Raw genomic sequence first — 22,637 nt, 5'->3', positions numbered from 1 at the left:
CACAAGTATAAGCTTAGATCCATCACTTCATTTCACCATCATTTCACTTCATTCTGATTTGCAAAGTAACAATGGCACAGGAATGTTTATTGTATCCCCTTAGTGATGGACTCTGTCTGCTATGAGCATCTTGCACTCATGACATGCCTTGCTATGGAGCTAAGATTACAAGCTACCAGCCATTTCATTCCATGGAAAGGGCCATTGAACCACTTCTCAGGTTTTTGTGAAATTGGCAATTCTGAAAAATGATCAGTGGGCTTAATGCACCTGTTCTGTGAGATGAATCTTTTCGAATCAAAACCAAAATGTTTCATGCTTGCTACAAAGGCAATATATAAGTCAGTATAATATGAGCTATTATCCTATCATAAGGAGGCACATATACATCATATACAGATATATTTCTTCTTTCTGTAAGTTTATTGCTTTTATTATGAGAAATTTGGAATTAGTTAAATATTCATTTTGCAGCTATTATGAGAGTAAATGTTTTCTGCCTCCTGTTGAGGTGGTATGCAGCTATTGAATGACATCTACTGAGTCATCCTTGCATGCCAAGATGAACTCTATTTAATTAAACTGTGTCATAACAACAGTGTACTATTGGATTTGGTTATCTAATACTGTGTGGGAATTTTAGTTAGGTTCCTCAAGAATGTTAGTGTAGATTATGTTAATGTTTCCATGTTCATTTTGAAAATGGAGTATTACTGGTCCCATGGAAAGTATTTGAAAAAATGCATTCCACATTAATTTTTAAAGAATCATATGAAGAGAATGTGTATCACTTATTATATTCGTTTTCTAATTATCAGTTAATACTGACAGCAGTTTCTGGTTCTGCCTTCCTAGAATACTCATTAACATATAATATTCCAATGCAAATCACCTGTGCATTGCTAAAGTGAAAATGTGGTCAACTCTTGTGGCATCCAGAGCATGAACTATCTGTGTCTTTAGTTAATGGCTCCAAGCTCCATGTATTACTATTCTGCATTCCTTCCTCTGCACAGCAGAGAATGGATGATGCTCAGCCCAGGGCCTAGAAAAGTCCACATTCAAGGAGCTTTCACACACAGCCTCTAGTTGCAGTTACAGACAATGTCAGTGCCTTCCCCATCCTATGAATTATCTAAACTTTATGCAAATTTGCAGAACTGACTTGCATTTTGTTGTTATGTGACCTACTCAGGAACACACTTATTGTTTCCCAGTTGGTTAGCTCTTTATTGTAGAAAACTTTGCTTTTCAAGAATACCTGGTAGAAAGCAGCGCTGCTTTTCAAGAATACCTGGTAGAAAGCAGCGCTACTTCAGAGTCACATCACCGACTGAGACTTAAGACCTGGCAGAAATGTTGACTCAAAATGTGCTTTCCCATGAGAGGAATGTTTCTCATTATTCTACTAAATTTAGGCAGTATTGAGTGCTCCCTTATGATAGTCACCCAATCCAGTTTCACCCTGTTTAAATGCTGTGATAGTACTCTACAGGGCTAGATATAAGAGAACTTCAGAAGCCAGTAGGCTAGTCTCTGACAGTAGCTTGGGTGCTAATAGAAGATGCAGACTGCTATATTAGAGATGAAAGGTTTTATTATACAGTAGAAAATCAATAGCATCAGTACCAGCAGAGCTATAGGGCTCTAGAAATAAGGAAATGATAAGGACCAGGCTGAATCTGCACGCTCACTGGGGTGCACCACAGGAGAGGAGCCCTGCAGTTACCTTTGAGCAAGCATCATCTGGTTTGACAGTGGAAGAAAAGCACATCACAAGTGTATCACAGTACATGTCTGTGACATGCACTCATGAGTTACTAGACATCAGACTTTGGATCAGTTACTTCTCCCTCTGGACCTCAGTTTCTATAAAATGGAGAAAAACATGACCAGGGTCATGTGTAAGATAAGAACATCAAATTCTATCATCTTATACTTAGAAAGTATTAACCCTCATTCTTAGACAACCACAGCAGTGTCCACACATCATGATCTCATGAAATAGTATCATTTAATATATAGATCTCAACTGGATATAACTGGGTGGGGCAATATTTAAATGTGATGTAGCCATCAATTTTTTGGTTCCTCTAAAAATGGAGAATGATTCCTGCCTCCCAGAGCTACAATCCTAAGTGATCCTGGCAGCAGTGAGGCGGTAGCCACAGACCTGCTGTCACTGCCCTTCTGACCTCTGTGGATCCTGCACCCCTGTGTTATCATCTCTCTCCACTCGTCACTCTCACTTTCACTCAGGCTCCTTCCCAAATGATGCCTTGCTCAGCTGTCAGCAAAGAACCCAGAATTCCTCCAGATGAAAATAGAGGCGGGTGGCTACTCTGAATACACAGCCCAGTCTGACATATAGTCTGACATTCATGGTCTGACATATAGAAGCTTTACACTAGAAGAAAATCCTTGCTCTGGGATTTTCAGCATGGGGGGGGGAGGGGAGGTAGGGGCTGGCATTTAACCAACTCAGCTCCTTGAACCAACCCATATCCAAACAAGGAAAGAAGCTATAGAGTCTTATTTCTCAAAACTAAATTAAGCCAGACATCAAGTTCTAGACCAGTGAAATTAAGTACACAATGCTTTGTAAGGGTCCATGATTCACTAAAGAACAATACCCCAGACTCAAACTGTATGTAAATGCAAAGAGTGTTTTATTCTGCAGTAGTCCAGCATGCTGGGATCTCCCATTAATAAGACAGACACCCAAGGGAGCTTGCAGGCCTGATTTAAAGCACATTAGGGAATTCCAGGTTAAGTGACCTCTGTGTTAATCTCTTGGGTCCACCTCTAAGGACTTTCCATTACTGGCGTATGGAGGTCTGGAAACCTCTACTCACCCATTGTCCTTGCCTCAGGCCAGGTAGCAGGGTGGCCTGTGAGGCCTGGACTTGCCTGGAATTGCCCAGTTCTTGGTCTTGGTCTCTTTAACTATCAGTTCGACGCCTGCCACGGAATCAGCCGAGCATTCTGAGCTTCAGTAAATATCCTATGCCTCTCTTCCCAGAAAAGCTTCTATGGAGAAATGACCTGCAGGATCTTCAGAAGTCAAGTGAGAGTGCTCAGCTCTCAGCTGGTTAGCAGTGCCTCTGACAGCAAGAGCAAGAGCAGAGCAAGTGTCCAGTCAGCCAAGCAGGTGGCAAATAGCTTTCCACAGCTGGTCAGAGAAACACCAACCCACGGTGTAATCACATTTATTGCTTCCAAAACAGAAGTCATCTCTACTGTTAAACCCAGTGGTCCTTAAAGAGTGATTGTGTAGCTTGAATCAATGCAGCCTGGTTACATCTTTGCCCTTCACTGGCTTTTTTATTGCCTCTAACAGTTAGGCATGCTTAGCATAGATCTGCAACTAAAACATGATTGTCCCTCTTAGCTATTTAAAAGCTCTAAAATGAAAGAAAAAGAAAAAATATTGGCTGAAGCTCTCAACTTGTGGGCTGAAGACACAAACATCTTCCAGGAAGGCACATAACTCATTAATGTCAGGACGGCCACAGTCACAGATGCTTACATGTTTTGCACACATTCCTGACACACAAGTCATGGCTTCAGCATTCTTAGTCTTGATACTGATTACAACAAGGCAAGATAGCATTTAGACATGAAAAAAAGACCTTTGTTTGTGATGCCATGGGTAGCCACTAACCATACAGCAGCTGCAAACTGAATTTAATATGAGCAAGAGGTAGCACGAGTGAACTGGGTCAACTTCTTAGATCAGTTCTACAGCCCCATGGAACTCATTAATGGGAAGAGAGCTAGCTGATAAGGATGAACAGAGCTGGGAATAAGAAAAATTACCAAACACAACAGAGATGTGGGATGGTCAACTGCAAGTGATTTCATGAGAGCGCAGGGAATGCATGTCTGCTTTCTGCCGTCTGTGTGATCACAACTGTTGTATGGTTTGGGTGATCTGGGTATTTAGAGCATCTGTGGGGTGAGATGATGACTTGCACTACTCCATTCTTGCTCGATCACACAATGCAGTCTTCCTGTGTTCTGAGCATCATTGATTCTAAATGAGAATACTTATAAACACAATTGTCCCTAGAATAATGTTATGTCAAAACCCAAAGGGCTCAGTTCATCTGGACTTTGAAATGATCTGGTGTTAGAGCTATACACCAGAAAGTAACTATATTTTGACCCACAGATTTTTGGGCAAAAGTGATTCTATATGAAGAATTTTCTTCCAAACAGTAACTTTGGACACCAACACAAAAATAAAAAATGCCAACCTGTTCAAGCAGTTCTAATTTAAAAGATGATGCTTTGTTTTATTCATTAATTCAAAACCTGGGGTTGCCAGGAAACCAAGCTCAGCAGAAAAAAGTTATTGGTTGACAAATAAGGGAAATCCAACTCCAGTTTTCATAGATGCCTTAGGCTCTACTCCATCAAAGGATTTGTAAATTCTAGACAGGAAACAAATGGAGCACGCATGTTTGCCAAAAGCCACAATGAACCACAGCAAAGATGTAGATTATGACATTTACATCCCTGGAACCAAGAGGGATGGTCTGGGTGGGGGAAGTTTACATATTTCATGGTGTTTGTGGTTGGTAGGCACATGTTCTTTTGCAATACCTGAAACAAAGAATGCACACATTCTAAGACAAGCAGCATCAAATTACTTTAAATAGCTTAAGACAACTTGGCACCAGGCCCTCACTTAATATTGTGTCTCCACTACCAGACATAAAGATCAAAAAGCATTTGTAGAATGAATTAATGGCTTCTCAAATAAGATCCCAAAGCCAGTCTAAGCCCTGAGTTCCCCTTTTTGTACTACACCATAAACAAACAAAATGTCACTTTATTTGTTCATAAAGTACAAGTGTAGGGAGTTGAATTCTCTCTTCAGTCACAATGACAATACAATTCTAAAAGCTGAATTCTTTATAACAATTTTTGTTATTGTACATTTTTCAAATGTGTAGATTTAAAACATAAGGCCAAAACACATGTCCCAAGGCTAAGTTGTGAATACAAAAGTTGCTTAATGCATCAGAACCCTGAAAAGCATGAAAATGTAGAATGACTTTGGCCATTTCAGTTTTGATTTAAAAATTTCCCATAGTACTAAAGCCAATAATGAAAGGGCAGTGCATGTGAGTCAGTTTCAAGCAGCTATGGAATATAATGGATGTGGGAAAAGCAAGACACTGTGCCACACATGTGCCTGCTCATAGGTCTACCAGCACCCTCTACACTGTACTACTTATGGTCTTCATCTCCCCATCTGATTGTCATCTGTAATGAGGATGGCATTCTGTTAGTCTATGCAACTGTGCCCTACCCCAGGAGTAGTATGGGCCCACTGCCCTTTGAGTGTTTTCTGGATTTTACTGAATTCAAGTTGTATCTCAGTTAATGTTTTAAAGAAATCTCACCTAAATCACATCAGTTCAATGTGTTTGAGACAAGCTTAGTATCTCTTTGTTGCTTTTATTTTTTCCTATTTTATATGCACCATAAAGACACAAATGATAAAAGCTGGCAGCCCCAAGGCAGAAAGGATTAAGACAAATAATAAGCAGTAATTCCAGTTATGGCCTCCTCAGTGAGCCTTCTACCAATTCTCATTTATTTTCAGGAAGGCTTTGAGCTAAAAGAGCCACCTTCAAGGTCATACTTCTCATTGAATTTCTGCCCAAATATATCAGATCCTTATAAAATTTTAGCTGAAGTAATTTAAATTTTGACAGCAAACATCTTCCTGTCTTTCTTTCAGCCATGCATCATCTGAGCCTTACCATCAATATAAGTACTATTTTTATATCTACATTCTTTCCTGCTTGTACATTATTTTAACAAAGGTATAAGACCCAAAACTCTGAAACTTACAGAAGAACACAGAGCAAAAAGACTCATAAAATTAAAGGAAAGAACTTTCCACAAATGACTCTAATATTCCAGGAAATTGACAAATGGAATTACATAAAATTAAAAGGTTTCTGTATAACAAAAGAGATGGTTAGTAAAGTGAAGATACAGCCTACAGAAGGGAGGAAAATGTTCTGGCTATACATCCAACAAGGTATTAGCTTATAAAATCCATGAAGGAGTCTAAAATCTAAACAAAGTAGGTTTTGTTGGGGGGGACTTTCCTCTTTTTTTCATTTTTTATTAATCATTCCATTTGTTTACATCTCAAATTATATCCCCCTTCCTGGTAACACTTCCACAACCCACACCCTATCCCTCATCTCCCCCCTTCCCTTTGCTTCTATGAGGGTGTTCACTCAACCATCCATCCACTCCCACCCCACCCGCTCCAGCATCCTCCTATGCTGGAGCATCAAACCTCCACAGGACCAAGGGACTCCCCTCCCATTGATGTCAGACAAATTCATCCTCTGCTACATATGTATCTGAAGCCATAGATCCCTCCATGTACATTCCTTGGTTGCTGGTCTAGTCCCTAGGAGCTCTGGGTGGTCCAGCCAGCCCACATTGTTCTTTCTATGGGACTGAAATCCCACTTCATTCCTCCAGTCTTTCCCCTGGCTCCCCAACCAGCATCCCCAGCTCACTCTGATGCTTGGCTCCAAGCATCCGCATCTGCACCAGGCAGAACCTTCCAAAGAACAGCAACACCAGATTCCTGTCAGCAAACACTTCTTGGCAACAGCAAGTTACAGGAGTTGGTATCTGCAGACAGGATAGATCCCTGGGTAGGGATCAGATGGCCCTTCCATCAATCTCTACTCCATTTTTTCCCTGTCTTTCCTTTGGACCAGAACATTTCTGGATTAAAAACTTTGGGATGAATGGGTGGCCCCATCTCTCGACTGGGGGCCATGCCTGTCTACTGGAGGTGGTCTCTAATGCAATCCCCATCAAAATTCCAACTCAGTTCTTAGTTTGCTCATAGTGGCCTGTTTCACAAATTTTGTCATATTCTGAACAGAAACTAGGCAGATGAAACCATATGTCTTTGGAGTGTGGTTTTTCTTGAAATAGCCTTTTATCATCCACAGTAATTACTAGAAGCTTCTATTTCTTCAAATTTTAACATGTGCATTTCTCCATGCTCAGCATATTGAGGATATGGAAAAATATAAGAAAAAGAAAATCTGAACACAGATAGTGACATTATGGAGGACCTAACACATGATACTGTAAATGGTTTAATATAGCAGAATGCTTGTAATATTAAAACCCCAGATAATTATATACACATATAAGTAAGCAATAACATTTTTTTTAAAAAGAAAGAACCCTGACGGGTGGTGGTGGCACATACCTTTAATCCCAGCACTTGGGAGGTAGAGGCAGTCAGATTTCTGAGTTCGAGGCCAGCCTGGTCTACAGAGTGAGTTCCAGGACAGCTGGAGATACACAGAAAAACCCTGTGTCTGGAAGCCCCCTCCCCCCCCCAAAAAAAAAGAAAAGAGAAAAGAAAGAACCCACTTATGTTGGTGAGACAACACAAAACCTGGTTGAAGTTTTTACATATACTTCTAAGTGAGTTATGAAATTTTAAAGGCATGACACTGTGATTACTGATCAAAAGAAGATAAACACAAGAGCAACTCGGCAGATTCTAATAGAAGATCATAGTCAGCCCTCAATGAACCAATCATAACCATTTCCCTATATGAAACAACTTTTTTCTCTTGAACTCCAAGAATTCATTCACTACTCTCTTTTCTTCCTTTACCCTGTATCTCCTTTGTCTTGAATGCGTGTTCCCTCCTTATTGCCTGCCTACCACTGGGTTTGCCAAGCTTAGTTGGAGTAGTTCATCTCCTATGTACCTTGCTTTACTTAAAGTATCAGACACCATATTTTTCCTCTACAGAACTAACCCCCACACTTTTACACACGTATTCACTTGTATAGCTAATCACATCACTAGTCTAGAAGCCTCTGATCTCTGACTCTGTACCAACTCTAGCCATGGTTTTCCCTGTATCAATCAGTTCATTACAATGCAATTTTCTGAGTTGGTATAACATAAATCTGAGAAATCCTTGACTTTTCCATTTTTATACCATCAGAAAATGCCACCAGTTTTATTTTCAAACTATTCCAGAATAAAATTTCTTGTATATACTCCACACCTATTATTCTAATCTAATTTATTGTCATCTCTTGCATGAACTTTGTCAGTACTTCCTATGCTATATGCCTCTTTCCACTTTTGGATAGCTTCCACATAGCAGTCAGTAACTTCTCAAGACATAAGCCAGGGACTGAGTGAAGTGACACACTTCCCTGTGCTGGTGAAAATGAATAGATCTAAAGCTCCAAACCACATAGAAAGCTCCTATACAAATAAAATAAAATAAAACAAAACAAAATAAAACAAAATAAAATACACAAGTCAGATAATTTCTTCCTTGGTTCAGAAGATCCACAACCAAATGCTAAATCAAAGAGAGTACAATGCACACAAGCCCCTAACAACACGATCTTTAACACATCCCTGTCTGTTATCTCCTCTCGAATTGTCTCTTGGTTCTCCTTTGTGGAGATATGCATTGCACAATTCACCTGAGAGCTTTCACTCTGAATCCCCTGTATACCTGAGTCATTCCTCCAGTGCATCATGTACCTCTTTCCAGTCTTTACCCTCATCCCCACTTTTCAAAGAGACCATTCCTCATCATACCACCCAGGATCATCTTCCTGTCCCCTACATACTTCAGATCCCTTGCTTGCTCCATTTTTCTCCACACATCATATGTTGCCATGATATTTTTTTTTTGAGATGGTGTTTCTCTGTATAGCCCTGCCTGTTCTGGAACTCACTCTGTAGACCAAGCTGGCCTCAAACTCAAGAAATTCTGCTTGCCTCTGTCTCTCAAGTGCTGGCACTAAAGGCTTGCACCACCACTGCCTGGCAATTGCCACAATATGGTATATTACTTGTTTTATCATGATCTACCTTTTTCCCATAAGAACATAAACTTCAAGGAGTCAGTATTTTATCTGCTTAGTTCATTGTACATTTTCTTCTACCTCCAGACACAGCCTACAGAGTATTCAATACATAAACATAGTTGAAGTTCAATGAATATCTGTTGATTGAATAACTGAACTGGTTATTAATTCAGTGCCAAGAGGGAAAGTTTGCAGATAAAGATGACTTTATGCCACACATCAAATGAGGTACAAGAAGAAAGGAGGAGTGGCCCCTGGTTCTGGAAAGACTCAGTGAAACAGTATTCAGCAAAACCAGAACGGGGAAGTGGGAAGGGGTGGGTGGGAGGACAGGGGAAGAGAAGGGGGCTTGCGGGACTTTCGGGGAGTGGGGGGGCTAGAAGAGGGGAAATCATTTGAAATGTAAATAAATTATATCGAATAATAAAAAAAAGATGACTTTATGCATATTTCTTAGTTTACTCTCTGTCTCTGTGAATAAATACCATGATCAAAAGCATCTTGGGGAGAAACGAGTGTCTTTGGTTTACATATCCCTATCATAGTCTAACATCGAGGGAAGCCAAAGAAGGACATCAAGCAAAGCAGAAACCTGAATGCAGGTACAGGGCATGAAAAAAGCACTACCTACTGCTTCTCTCTACCCATGGCATACTCATCCTGCTCTCCCATATGGCCCAGATCATATACCCAAGGCGTCACTGCCCAGAGTAGACAGAGTCCTCTTACATCATTCATTGATCAAGTAATTTCCTCCCCCGACCCAAGAATGACCTACAGGACATTTCTCAATGGACATTCCCTCTCCTCAGATACCCAATTAGCACCACATTGAAACACACACACACACACACAAAACTATCACTACAGTATCCTTGTAGTTATTAAAAAAGAAAAATCAATTTCAAGTTAACTGTAGTTGGGGAGGGTGTTTGCTTGCTTGTTTGCTTGTTTGCTTGGAGGTCCTGTTAAGACATCAAACGCATATGAACATGTTGCTACTAAGCACTAAGGGCCACGAGAATAAGACTGGAAGGACACAGCCAGTAATGAGAACTACAGTAGTACACAGGGAAAGAAGACTGGAGATGCACCCTTCCAGGAGAGAAGAAAATGATAAATTTCCCAATTGTTTTTGAACTACTTAGTACCAGAGCTCGTGTATATAGTTCTCTTATTGCCATTGACAGTCATAAGCCAGAAATATTTGCCTCTGAATGTAATGAAATAAGAACTAAATTTACTCGGCCATCTTTAGCAAGACAAATGAATAAGTAAATTGTTTAAAGCTTCAGACATTTAATAAGAAGCTTATCAGGACCTTGTTCCCTAAGATCAGGAAACCAGGAAAATAAACCATATGGCAATATCAATTACTATTGGAAGAGAGTGTGCAGCATGTATCACAGAAGCCTATAAACTAAGTGGCTCTACTGCCTCCCTGAGTTGTGAAGCCATCAAGGGTTCAGCAGTCAGAAGATCAAGGTACAGACAATTGGCATCACAAAAAAGAAAGTTTCAGGAAGAACTCTGGCAATTTGTAGGCAGAACAGTTCAGGAAGGTCATGCTGCATCAAGCAGAGCACTGAGAAAATATCACCTCAGGAATGGGTAAACTTCTAAACTAAAAGAAGAGAAAATTTGCAAAGTCATCTAGATTTTACTGTCTTCAGGAATGTATAATATTCAAGCCTAGAGCCAAAGAAAATCCCATGATTCTTGGTATTAAGACAACTACTTATTGTAAAAGTAAGTTTCTTAGGAAGATAGAAGAAAACTGATAGGTGGAGGTTGGTGCAATCAAATGACAATTTTTAATTTTGTCAGAAAATACATGTACTTCCCCCCAAAACATGGAAAAAGTATACTTGAAAGTTTTTTTATCCTAAAGCAATCATTGCCTGAGAGAATGCAATTCTTTCTCTCTTATTTTTTTTTTTTCAGATTTCTCTGCAGAGATCCCATCAAAAAGTTCTCTTTGGCTCTTTCTTGCCCAAAGGCAGAGAAACTAATTGGCTTTCTAGAATTCCTTCCATCTGTGACTGAAACAAAAGAAATTAAATACAAACAAGTAAAATTAGAGAAATACAGCTGTGATAGAGTCATAAGTCTAAGAAAATAAATTAAATGATGAATATACTTTTAAAAGATTAACTGTATTGGAGGAAATATTTATCACATGTAAGGACAACAAGACCTCCATTGGAGATAAACATTGAATGAATTACAATAGCTAAATAATAAATAACACTGTAGTGTTATATTCTAAATGTTTGCACATTGTAGGAAATGTTTACTGAGAAAAAAACAATTTTCCCTCAAACCAATTTCAACTGGTAAGCTATTTAGTAAAACTGCAAGGGAGTAAACGACTCTAGTGAAGTTTGCATACTTACTAACGATGCAAACATTTAAATCCAATTATTTTGTTACGCAACTTCATAAAGGTGACAATAGGAGAATCCTTGTGTTGAAGACAAAACTTCCTTTAAAACACAGCAATGGGAAGAAACATCTAGAGTCCTGAGTTAACAAGAACCAAGTTCACAGCTGAGCCCAGTTTTCCTCACAGGGCACATGAGTACAGCATTACCACTGTCGCTTTAGGCATGAGATTTTTTTTCCCCATGAATCCCTGAGACTCACAGCAGTTCCAGACACTAAGGAATTATGCATGTGCCATTCTTATTGACTAGATTAATGGATTTCTCCATAAGAAATAAGCTTTCTAACAATTGTATAACAGCCTACTAGAAAGTATTTTGGTCTGAGTGATGTAAATATAAGAAGTGGGTATTATAATTATTTTGCTTACACAAAAAACAAATTTTTCCAGAAACTAAAATGTTATGTTCATAACAGAAGACATAAACACTGATGATAATGCTTAAATTCATATCTCCCAGTTCAAATTCAAGTGTCCTCAAGAGCAATTATATAATTGATCTTAACAGCAATAAGATATTTTATTCGGCACCACACACACACCCAAAGGATACATATGTTATTCATAGTGATCTCAAGCAGATGGTACAAGTCAGTTGTGATACATGCTATAAGATATCTATGATGTAAAACCAGGAGATCCTGGGTAGACAGCAGCATGTACCATGCCTATGTTTAGAATGTTTCCAAGTCAATAAATTAACAGAATAACATGTGCATGGCAATTAAAAAACTGAAAGTCTTATCTAAAGGTGGATATGTTATTATCAATAGTCTTGAATGAAGACAAATCTCAGAAACTAGTGGGACTAATCCAAAGATAACAGATTTTCCCACAATAATTCAGAGAATATATTGTTAACCATTATATGGAGAAACTGAGCTTAGTAGTTAAGTAAAAAACTTCTGGTGAAAAGTCAGGAACTTAACGGGTATAAGGACTGATTTCTACTGAGTATTGATATGAGAAGTCTAAAAGAAGAAATACATGAAATATAAAAGTTTATTGCATCTTTTAATTCATTAGCATACATTAGACATACAAAATAATAAATTTAATTATTAGTTTTCATAGGTGTATATCACATCATATGCTGTTTAAAACACTAGATTATGCACATAAAAGAAAGCATTTAATATCTGTAAGTTAATCCAGGTACTACGAAAATTAGTATGGAGGTGATCATTAAACATTAAGCATGAAAAATAAAACTAATGTGATCCTGCTACCTCACTTCTGGATATATACCTAAATAAATCAAACCTATAAAGAAGACATCAGCCACATATGCACGTCCACTGTGTCACCATTAACCACAGCCACTTTGTAGAATCAGCATCAGCAATCATCGTTGGCAGGTGAGAGAAATAGGGCATAAACATGTGGGGCAGCATAAGGCAGCTCCAAATAAGAATGAAACTAACTCATTTGTAGAAAAACACATAGACCTGGAGTTCATTGTGTTGAAAAAAATCAATAAGACTCAGAAAGACAAATTAAATTTTAGAAATTGTGTATGTGAGTATCTGCCTGAAAGTATGAATTGTACCATATGCTTCCTTCAGCAACTAGAACACAAAAAAAGCATGTTACAGACCCTGGAACTGGAGTTATGGACAGCTATGAGTCACCACATGGGAACCACATGCTAGGAATCAATCCAAACCCTCTGTATGAGCAGGAAATATTTAGCTGCTGAGACATCTCCTCACTCTTGAAAAATATAAAATTTTAAATAAGATCTTCTGTGTTCTGATATATAAAGCAAAGCAGAAATAAGATAGGTATTTTATTTCACTAGACAGAGCCTAAGTTATATTGTAATTTAGAAATTTTGTTGATTTTCCTCTTAATTGTGGCTAACTGCCTGAAAAAAATCACGAGGTTTGCTTTCTTCTTTTATTTTTTTATTTATTTTTTTTAATTTTTTTTATTCGATATAATTTATTTACATTTCAAATGATTTCCCCTTTTCTAGCCCCCCCACTCCCCGAAGCTTTCTTGACTTTCTTATGTTTGTAAAAGGAAACGGAGAAAGATGCAGGATAACACTGGGTTAAAGAGAATAAGGCTTGCTCATTCAAACAGCCAATAGGTGAAGATTGCTTACTTTTTCCTCATCATTTTATAGAAACTTTAAACAGGAAATGCTATTGGTGTTATGAGGAGTAATTGTAGTAGGTAGATATGGAGGCAGAGTGTGAAAGCAACTCTAAGCCTGGAGCATGCAAACTGGCCCACAAGGCAAGGCACAGGAGCCAAGAAGGAAATGACCTTTCAAGAGAAATTAAAGGAAATACTGAGTATCCAAACCACACAAACACTGCTAGAGTGAACATACTTGGGGTGATAAAGGAAGAACTTGGGGTGATAAAGGCCCATCTGAAAATTCTGAGCTTCATTATAAAATCTGGGGAGAAACATCTCTGCTTGAGCACAGGTTTATTATGTCTACAAATATCATGTTGTACTGTGAGTATAAAATGCAGTTCAAACTCTACTTTTGGCTACTTCCAGGTGCCGATGTAATTTAAGCATCAGTTCACCAGCCTCCTGGCATTCTGTTACAGATACTGGAGTTTAATAGATGTCTCCCACTATGGCAATATTTCATAGTTGTTTGTGAATCCCCTAGGTGTTAATCAACTGCACCATAAAAATGAATCACTAGATAGAGCTTAATGAATACACTTTGCAATGCACAGGGCAATGAAGGGACCAACAATTCTAGGTTCTGTATTAACTTTTTCCTTTTCTGAGAGTTAATTAGCTCCATGCAAGTTGAGCTTTGCTATCTCTAAGATAAGTATAAAAAGAGTGTCCCTGAAATCTACTGTAAATAAATAAGAAAATACATTTATTTAAAAATTAACATAGTAATGAGAATAAATGTTATTGGTAATAATGATGAGTATGAAAATCAAATGGATAGCCCCAATATTAATGATTAAAAGAACTGCATAGAATATCTTAAACATTTCCTAGTTCTTAGAACTAGAAAAAAACTGTATTAATTGCTCAGTGTTGGGAAGTATTTGCTGCCTTTTGATTTTTGCAATGTGGTAGAACTGATAACGTTCAAATATTTTCTAATGAGCTTTGAAATATTTTAAACAAAAATGGCTAGATAGGTGCAGGGGCATATGCCTTTAATTCCAGCACTTGGGAGGCAAAGACAGGCAGATCTCTGTGAGTTCAAGGCCAGCCTGATAAACATAGTGAGTTCCAACGCAACCAGAGCTATACAGTAAGACTTGTCTTAAAAAAAATTCTAGCCAGTCGGTGATGGTGCACGCCTATAATCCCAGCATTCTGGGAAGCAGAGAGAGGCAGATTTCTGAGTTCGAGGCCAGCCTGGTCTAGAGAGTGAATTCCAGGACATCCATGGCTATACAGAGAAACCCTGTCTCAAAAAATCAAGTTCAAAAAAATTTTTCTGAGAATTTGCACTTTGTATATATATTCACAAAAATTAAGATATATGCTATTTCTTCACTAAAATCCCAGCCAATGTCTCAAATATTAGTAAATATGATAGTCGCATTCATATTTTATTATAGATACAATCTTGACTATTTGCAAGACATTTGTAATCAGAAATCAAAAACCAGTGTTTCAGAGGTCTCACTTCCTCTTTAGGAACCCAGGAGTTCTGGGAACAATGTTCATGCTGATTACAAATAAACAATTACCCTTCTTTTTGTAATTTCACTTTCTATTAGATGATAAAAATATATAGAGATGTCTATACATTGATTTCTATAATGACATTGTCAATACTATTGCACAAAATAATTATCTTACAAGAGTCCAATCTATTTTAAATTTGCCTCAGTTGATGGGCAACACAGGATAAAGCCATCTGGTACTCAGCTCTTGATGCAGGAGACCCACAGGGTCTCTGTTTCTTGTAAAGCTAAGCAAGCTACATCCCATCCCATCTATGTATTTCAAAGAAAAAAAGCAAAGCAAATTATATTTTATAGAAAACTATAAGCTGTCTTCTTCAGAGGGTGGCAATTCAGATTATCTGATCTGCCCTTTCTTGTCTTTGAGATACCCTGAAACTTCCAACCACAGGGAACTGACAGTAAGGCAAAATAATTCTTGCACTGGAAAGATGGAAGAGCTGGTAATGCCTGTCCCTCAACTACACCTGAATTCAATCCCTTGGGATTCACAGAGAAAAAAATTAGAAATGACCTTACACACCTGCAATCCCGGTACTAGGACGCAGAAATGGTGGGTATTCTTGGAAATTCATAACCAGATAGTCTTACTGAACTGATGATCCCTACATGTAGTAAGGGACAAGAACTCGTGAACACCATGTTACAAACACAACGCACATACACACAAACACACACACACAAAGAGATTATTCTTGGATCTCAGCATAAGACACTGTCCTTTTCAGTAGGGGTTCAATTATCTTTAACTTTTATGAAACAATTTTTTGCTATTTATAATCCATTTACACACACACACACACACACACACACACGCACACACACACGCACACACACAGACATACACACACGTGCGCACACACATGCACACACATTTTAAAACACAACTTTGATTCTGTTCCGTACCTTCCTAGTCTCTTACTACTTAAACTAAAATCTTTAATAGATGTTCATTTTTGTGTCTGATGAGCATACTCATTTACTCTTTTTAGAATGTATGTTTAATGCATGGGAGTCACAGGAAATGTTTTTGAATCAATTTACATATAGTCTGACTTTAAAATAAGTAGTCTTCCAGTATGCTGCTCATGTGAAAGTCCACCAGCTAGGCTGTCTAGTTCCTCAAATGGAGTAGATATAAGCCAACATCTGATGTCTGATTTTAAGGTAAAAGAGATGCAAAAACCCGACATAAATAATGAATTCTTCTCACTTAAATCATCTGTATTACTAAACCAGTCATTAGAATTGTTACTCTTCGTTGTCTTTCCTAATTATTGGACACACAAACAACAGAGCCATTTGCCTAGCAATTTGAGTTAATTTCCCCTTCCCTAATGAGTAGATTTTTATTGTTATTTCTGGTTGATGGTTGCATCAATGCTCCATTGATAAGACCTTGATTTTATCACTGTCATTCATGGACGTTGTGTTCCTTTCCATTTGTCAGTCAGACTTTAAGATGACAGTCTCTGTCTTATAGAAACAGACAAAAACACCAACATGACCATCGATTTCTTTCTTGAAGTGGAAAATAAGAGTTATGTTACAAATTTTCTAGACCCTTGCAGAGTGAGAAAAAAGTCAATGCCTGGCACAGATAATTTAGTAGAGAGAATCAGATATAAATCTTACTGGAAAAAAATTGAAACTGTTTTTAGAAAGCAGTGCAAATCATTGCTTACATAAGGAAGCTGTGTGACTCTTTGAAAGGCTTATTAATAATGTCCATGTCTTCCCTGAAACCATTGCGACACTAGTGAAGAAAGATGGTTTTTACTGACCATGCTATAAAGGCAGCTGATAGGAGAGGGACTTTATTGCCTCTAAATAATGGTCTGCCTCAGCATGGACGGTTGCACCACAACCATAGGGAATAAAATTAATCGCTCTAAAAGTTTCCAGAAGATCAAAGTGTGACCATATGAAGGTTCACAATTGGTGTAGGTACTGCAACATTTCCAGCTCTAAGTAAAAATCTTTAATCATATTTGCTTATTTAAATTAAACAATATGACAGTGGATTTGACAACTGGATGGAAATTTAAAAACTCAAAATCAGATTTTGGCTTCAGAGGTCACAGGATTGCCTTGAACATGAACATCTAAGGAGAAAGGACCATGAAGAGAATACTAGGAAAAAAAACTAGAGGAGAAAAATTTAATATGACCTGAAAGTGAGGGATGACATTCAGCTGTGACCTTTGCAGGCTTTCAGTGGGAGTGGAGTTTCAACTGGGCCATGAAGAATGAGTGCATGATGGCAGCGACAAGGACAGGCCAATCATTCCAAACCAGGGGACAGCACGTGCTGATAGATGGACACTCATGTAGGTGGAAAAGAAATAAAGTTTATGTAGGTAGCATTTCTCTTACAGAACAAAGTGAAAAACATGGCTGGAAAGGTTTAGGGGACAAATAGCATCAGGGCCATTCCCTACCTCTCCCCATCCTTATGCACCCCTGACTTTTCTTCACAGAAAAATGAGCCATATACTGCGAATTACATTAAGAATTATGAGCTTATATATATAAAAGTCTCTCTCTCACTCACTCACTGTGTGTGTGTGTGTGTGTGTGTGTGTGTGTGTGTGTGTGTGTGAGTGAGTATGTGTGTATCATGAAAGGATTACAAGAGGAGAGAAAGAGATCTTGAGGGAGGAGTAAAGGAAAGACAGTTACACAAGAAAAGAAACTAGAATTGGGAGGATTTGTCAGGGAAAGGAGCCAGGCAGAGACACATTTCCTTGAATGTTCACCATTAAAAATCAACTTAAAATATATGAAAATATGGCCCAGCAGTAGAGGCTCATGCTTTTAATACCAGCAACTAAGCCAAGGCAGATGTATCTCTGTGAATTTAAAGCCAGCCTGGTCTACATAAAGAGTTGCAGAACAGCCAAAGCTACACAGAAGGAGCCTGTCTCAAAAACAAGCAAATAAATAAATAAATAAATAAATAAATAAATAAATAAATAAATAAAAGAAAGAAAGAATGAATGATAAGTTGGGGGTAACAGCTCTAAATAATAGAGGTTCACTTTAATATTTTTATTTTTGTTATTTTAAAAGGACAACTTTTAAAACAGCTGAAAATTGTTTTTCAAACTTAAAACAACTGAAAATTCTAATTTAAACCAAATATTATATTGAATCCTAAACTCAAAATGGAGATGTTCTGCAATGGGAGCCTAGAACTTCCTCTTTCCTTCCCAGCCATGTCACTGGGAAAGTAGCCTCTGAGGCAGGGAGAGGAGGATGACCTACACATTTCCCACTGTTGTTCAAATGCGGTTCTCCTTTGAAGGAAAAAAGAAATATGCAAGTTGCAGGAAATGAGGAGTTATACTGTACTTCCTAAAAGCTCTGCTGTCCCTTCCCCAGGTAAGACTATCTCTCTTGCACTCAACATTCTTAAATTGCCTACAGTTCTATGTGTAAGATTCAAGCCCTGTAGTCTTTCCTCCATCAACTGTGCGTGTACACCAAATGGTCAGCCTTGAATACATGCAGCATTGTCATATGTGGCATATAATGTAGCATGTAGCATCATACAGACTGAGAAGGTTATATTTATAAATATGTAGATACATATATGGTGAAAAACTCTTAATACAGACGCCATGAATTTGAAAGTGAGCAGGGAACTACATTGGAAGCTTTGGAAGGAGGAAAGAGAAGAGGGTAATAATGTAACTATATTATAGCTTCAAAAACAAAATAAATATTTCTTAAAGAAAAGATACTCTACTATCTCAACAACTTCCATTACATGAACTGACAGGGAACACACTCATACCATTTGTCTTCCAATGTACTACTATCTACTACAAATCATCTTGCTCTCCATCTTGGCAAATTTAGTCAAGATTCAAAAACCTCTTCTCATACAATATTGTTTCAAAAAATCACACATTATGGAGCTGGGTGCATGTCAACTTCAGCCTTATGCTTACAAGGTGATTCTAGGCATAAGAAAGAACGCTCATGTAAACTACAAATTCAACTCTTTTTTTCTGAAAGAATGAGTCTTAAGTAGTGAGTCTTCACTGGGGAATGGTTTCTACACCTTTCTTCTGACTTTGGAGTTCAATTCTCTGAACCATCGGCTGTCAACTTCACTCCTCAGCCTCTGGCTAAGCCTACTTCTGGCTCAGTCCTAGAGAAATAGTCTGTCTGAAGATGCTCATAAGTACTTACACTATAGTGAAAACACTTTTGAGTCTAAGAGATTCCTCTAAGATATAGTAACCTGTGGGAAATGCTCTTTTTACTCCTGCAAATGTTCAGTATGGTCTGAGTAATCCCTGCCTATGCCTTAGTTTCCTTTTCTGCCAACTTTGATCCATACCAAGGACATTGACATCATGCTATAAATGTATTGACCTTGGGGAAGACTATAGGCTATCATGGGAGACAAAAGCTAATCATAAAGGAATAGATTTCAACAGAATTAACAGCTCCTTTCTCTGTTCTCTCAATGCTTGCATTTGATGCTCATTTCTACTGCACAAGGTCTTTGCAATGTGAACTTCAGTGTGCCATTTACCACCACTTTTCTTTTAGTGGGGAACCTACCAGGGAAATCTATCTTCCTCTGCCCCGCCCCCTGGAATCGCAAGATGGGTGGGTATTTTCCTGTGCTGACTCTGGTGGGCTGAGTTTATAACATGAAGGAATAAATGAAAGGACTTTCTAGCACAGACTTTAGGTTTATAAAAGTGTTCTAGAGGCAGCTTCTGAGAATTAGGGGATTTTTTCAAATGTTGGCATTTAGGCATCCCCATCATAAAGTACAGTTTCCTAATATCAGGTAAAAGAAAGACTCAAAATGATGAAATTTCCAATTCATTACACATACTCACAACTGATGAACTGAATGCTATAATATACTTTCACTATAGGCAAAGGAAAATGTTGTTCTCTCATATGGACGTTGAGTCAAAAGAGGAATGAGAGACATACACACACACAAAAGTATTTTTCATTGGGAAGTAATTTTACAAATATGCTTGTAAACCCAAGAAAAGTTTAAAAAACAAATCCACAACATATGACACAAAGGGCATTAGGAATCAACAGAGATTTTTTTTATCATAACCACCCTGTATTGTTGCTTCCATAATGATAAACTTCATTTATTGGCTTCCTATTTCTTTTTTGGTAGGATTTACTTCATTCTCCAGGTAGCATCTACTTATTGAGGCTTAAAGGGAAAAACAGGTTTTTAAAAGAAAGAAAAAGTCAGGAAGCTTCATTCCTTCCTTTCTAACTCTTCTGCAGAGATATGAACTAATAACACTCATAACTAGACTGAGAAAATAGTCATTACCCACCACAGTTACACACTCGATTGGGCTCAGCAGGTCCTAGAGACTTTGGGAGACTTGCCAAGCTTTCTTCCGGAGAATAGAATAATGGAAGATAAAAGTAATTTTTTTCTTATTATTCCATTCGTGCAGAGAAGCATTTCCTTTCTTTCTAAACCACAGGAACTTGAGAAATTGAAAAAAAACAAGAGAAGATAAAATGCTATCCCAGTTTATATAGCAGTTGGAAGTCAGTGTATGAAAATCATAGAATTCAGAATTCTTACCTAGAGAAATAAATGTTGGCATTGTGACATGATTCGCATTGCATTTGGGAAAGAAAACATTTAAGTAGTGAGAATGAAATCACAGACAGACCCTATGGTTCACCATCATAATCAGACTCTTCCCTGATGATTCAGACTGAGGAGCAACTATCAGACATGCAATGATTCCAAATTCTGTACATATACTAGTATACTAAGGATAATAGCAAGATTTAATTCCAAGTCAGTTTCAAATCCTATACACTGAATAGACTCAAGACCAAAAGAAATCAATTTAGATGTTATATAAAAAGATAGTTATAGATATAAGTTATATATTTGTTAATTTTTAACAGGAAGTCCTAGGTACTGAATACATTGTTATCTTAAGAACATAGACTATATAAGGATGCTTGCTTCCCTGATCATATATCATATGATCAAAAATTACTATATAAGCAACCAAAGGATGGAATCAATCAATAATTTTATCCAGCTTTGGTGTCAATGAACTATAACTAGTATGAAAGATATTCTTAAAATTGCAATGCTGGCAGTCATATCTTGTCAGTAACAAACATTTGTCTAGTTGGACTAAGGGCCCACTCAATATGAGGGAAATCATGTCAATTGCCATGGGCTTGTGAGATTGTGGATCATATAAGAGAACCTGATGCTGTCAGTTTATTAGATTAGTGTATTTGCTAGCTACATTCTAAATCTGATTATACTCACAGATAAGTGTAGCTCTCACTACTCATCAAAGAAGCTGTTCCTTAAAGCAAACTGTTCTTTAAATCAAGCTGAGACCATTACAGGGAAGTGCAATAGGTTGTAATGCTTAGACCATCAGATTGTGTGGATCACACCCCCAAACAAGCACATCCATAATAGAATTACTGCACCTAAAGCTTGGGAAACAATTCAGAAGAAGGATGAAGAATCCAGAGTAATAGAAAGTCTTTTGTGAAGTTGTGTCTCCTAAAAATGACAGGAAAAATTCATCCACATCTCAACAATATGTCTTTGACTAAGCAATACGTGAACAATAATAATATCAACATAGAAGAGGGAAAATAACACATGGTTCACACTCACAAAGACCTGCAAGCATCTGGTGACTGCTAAGTAAGGGAGAAATAGCCTCTCCCAGAAATGAGCCCCCTAATTGATTATCCAAGACAAAGTGGTCATTATTGAAATCATACACAAGCCAACCACATCAGACAGATTCAGCAGATTGCATTTATGCATCTGTGCATTTTCATATACACATATACAACAATTATAATAAAAAAGAGGGCATCAGTTTGAGAGGGAAAAAGGGAAAACATGGAAGAGTTTATAGAGGACAGGGAGTGGGTAAGAGATGTAATTATATTTGAAGTTTTTAAAAAGAACAAAAAATGGATATTCAGAAAAGTATTAAGTACTTTTATTCTTAATTATTTTTCCATTGCTGTGATAAAATAACTGTGAGCAAACATATTCCTTTTTCCATATGTTGTTTTTATTGGGATTATTTTTCTTGCAGCTGGGGCTGAGATAACTGGTTACATTTTAGTCATAGTCAGGAAGCAGAGAACTATGAACTTGAGCACTCTACCAGCCTTCCCCCATGGAATCACCTCATCCTCAGTTAAAGCCAATCTTCTTCTTTTTTTTTTTAATTGTTCATTTTTTTTTATTCGATATATTTTTATTTACATTTCAAATGATTTCCCCTTTTCTGGTCCCCCACTCCCCGAAAGTCACATAAGCCCCTTTCCCTCCCCCTGTTCTCCCACCCACCCCTTCCCACTTCACTGTTCTGGTTTTGCCGAATACTGTTTCACTGAGTCTTTCCAGAACCAGGGGCCACTCCTCCGTTCTTCTTGTACCTCATTTGATGTGTGGATTATGTTTTGGGTATTCCAGTTTTCTAGGTTAATATCCACTTATTAGTGAGTGCATACCATGATTCACCTTTTGAGTCTGGGTTACCTCACTTAGTATGATGTTCTCTAGCTCCATC

The sequence above is a fragment of the Apodemus sylvaticus genome, chromosome 1, assembly GCF_947179515.1.
Source record: "Apodemus sylvaticus chromosome 1, mApoSyl1.1, whole genome shotgun sequence".
Lineage (NCBI taxonomy): Eukaryota > Metazoa > Chordata > Mammalia > Rodentia > Muridae > Apodemus > Apodemus sylvaticus.
The sequence above is the reverse complement of the archived record's forward strand: the minus strand, read 5'-3'. Positions refer to the sequence as shown.